Source organism: Macrotis lagotis, chromosome 1, assembly GCF_037893015.1.
Source record: "Macrotis lagotis isolate mMagLag1 chromosome 1, bilby.v1.9.chrom.fasta, whole genome shotgun sequence".
Taxonomy (NCBI): Eukaryota; Metazoa; Chordata; class Mammalia; order Peramelemorphia; family Peramelidae; genus Macrotis; species Macrotis lagotis.
This window is the reverse complement of record NC_133658.1, coordinates 220,113,494-220,115,955: the sequence shown is the minus strand read 5'-3', so window position 1 is coordinate 220,115,955 and position 2,462 is coordinate 220,113,494. Positions and strand designations below refer to the sequence as shown.

The 2,462-nt window shown below is 39.0% G+C and overlaps 1 pseudogene; it reads right to left on the bottom strand.

Moving 5' to 3' along the window:
* Nucleotides 1-239: 239 nt before the first annotated feature.
* LOC141515236 (small ribosomal subunit protein uS5m pseudogene) lies at nucleotides 240-1,728 on the bottom strand (annotated as a pseudogene).
* Between the last annotated feature and the right edge of the window lie 734 nt (nucleotides 1,729-2,462).

Below are 2,462 nucleotides of genomic sequence, written 5' to 3'. Positions count from 1 at the left end.
CTTCCAGAGAGCTTGCATGAACATTTGTTCAGGCATACTACAGAGGTAATCCATTGCATCCAGTTCTAAGATTCTGTGAAAAGACAGGGAGATGGGAGTATGGATCTTTTTTTTTAATTTTCTAAATGTCAGAATCAGGTTTATTTGGATAATTAATTACATGGAGTTTACACTGAACTCATGAGTCTCACATCCTTTAAAAAGGGTGCTTCTGATTGTAATATTAAAAATACCCAGAATTTAAAACTCAGCTTGCCAGCAAATTAAGTCATACACTGAGAATTCCACATACAGTAATAACAAAGAATTGTATTCATTCAAATGATAGCTGTGCTGTCCCCACCTGGGACACTTACCTTTCCTGAAAAGTGATTTTCATGGCATAAGATATGAGTCTTTTCTGTTATCCCTCTTTATGATTTAATTCAACAAGAGGGAAATGAAAGTTCAGGATGCAGCTCTCTTTAAGTTTGCCCAAACTGACTTTTTCAGTCCCTGACTCATCTTCACTTCCTTCCAGTCTAATTTGGTATCTGGCACCTCATCTTCGAGCTCAGGTTCTTTTCTAACTGCTCCTTGAGGAGAGGCAACCACTATGGGCAGAGGGCCACATTCCTCCCTGAATTCAAGGACGTGAAGGCTATGCTTCTCTGCTAGCTGCTGATGAGTTTCCTGTCTTGATAAGGCATCGAAGACTCCTCTGGTTATATTAATTAAATTGACAGATCCATTAACTTTGCATATAAGTCTTTAATTCCAATTAGTCTACAAATTGTAATAATGGCTCGATGACAATGAAGACCATGACCTCTAGGTTGCTTCTTCATCTTGATATGTGTTTTCTTAAATGTTAAAGAAATATCATGGTAAATTGTGTGGTCTTCATATCTTTCTATGTAATGCAAATAATGAATTGCTCTATTCTTTGCTTTTCTAAAAGCATTGATCCCATCAGGGGCTTTCCCCACAGCAAAACCTGCAGCTCCTTTTCCATTTCCAACTACCATGAGCACCCGCACTGACTTCTTCCTTCTTTTGCAGTCATGTTAAAAACACTTCTTACCTCAAGTATTCTGGTATCAAAATCTTCATAAGTTTCTCCATTAGGACCAGGATCTGGAGGACCTAAACTGACTCCTCCCCAAGAGTTTCCAGTCCAACCTCTCTCCCGTTTAATCTTCTTTTTTCTCTTTTTGTCCCACTCATCTCTTTGCTGGATCATTTCAAGCCTGTATCCTTTCCTGTTCTTCTTTGCCTCTTTGGCCAATTCCTTGAATTACCCCATGTTTTAAAATAGGGGCATTCAAACCAGGCCAGAGAAAACCAGAACGTCCCTCCCCAATAATTTGGCCCCTGTTTAGGTCTCTTTTCCTTTTTTTTCTTGATCCTTTTTCCTCTTCCTTTCCTTGCTCCAGCACCAGACTCAGCTAAGACCCCGTTCCACAGCTCCTCTGCTGTCAATTTGGTGAAGAAACTGTAGGGTCTATATTGTTGTCCTATCAATCTGCTAGGAGCAGAAAGACAACACTGAGTCTGAAGCACATGGGTCAAGCTGGTAAAATGATGATGAGTTCCGACTTTTTGAGATGCAAAACTACCATTGCAAGGGGGGGGACCCTGGATGTAGAAATGGAAATTGAAGGTAAAGTAGTTGAGTGAAGTTACCTTGTCCATAAAGAGCCTGTCCCCGCGGCCCAAGACCCTGGAAGCCGGCTGCCGGCTCGCAGCACCGCGGTCGCCGCCCGGGAGTATGGATCTTGGGCAGTCCTAAGAGAACAAGACCATAGCAAAAGTGAAAACTTATCTTATGTTTATTTTGTATATACATGGTGTCTCAAAAACCTTAAAGTAGTTTGAAAGCTTAATATCACTCTGCCTTTTGTACATACTTTTATATACATATTGTCTCTCTTGATAGAATATAAGCTCCTTGAGAACAAGGACTATTTCATTTTTATCTTTGAGTTCCCAAACCCCAGCATAGCAGTTGACCTAAAGTAGAGCTTCATAAAGGCTTGGTTGATTTTTTTTTTTTATTGTTTGAGATTACTGAAGGAAAAAAAAATACTCCTTATTTTCTGTCTACTTTGCTATGAATCCTTTTAAAATGTTTTCCTTATCTTGCAATTAAAACTGTGTTTTTGAACCTTGAGAGTCTGAATTGAAGACTGGAGAATAGGATTCAAATTCTTAAATAATCTTCTTGAGAACAAAGAGCAAGAGAAGTGAAAGATCTCCCAAAGTGACTGTTGAACCTTTGCAGCAAGGAATCTCACATAAAGGTTATATAAAAGGTTCCCTTTGGCTGTAGATCTTGCTGATTGCATCAGCTTCTTTGGACTGCAGTTTCTTCTTGGAAATGATGAGAGTAAACTGCCCTTTGTTCATAGCTTTCAATTTTAACTATTTCCGAAATATTTCTGATTTCTAACTTTTTCTTAAAGCATAACCTTTTGAATTTT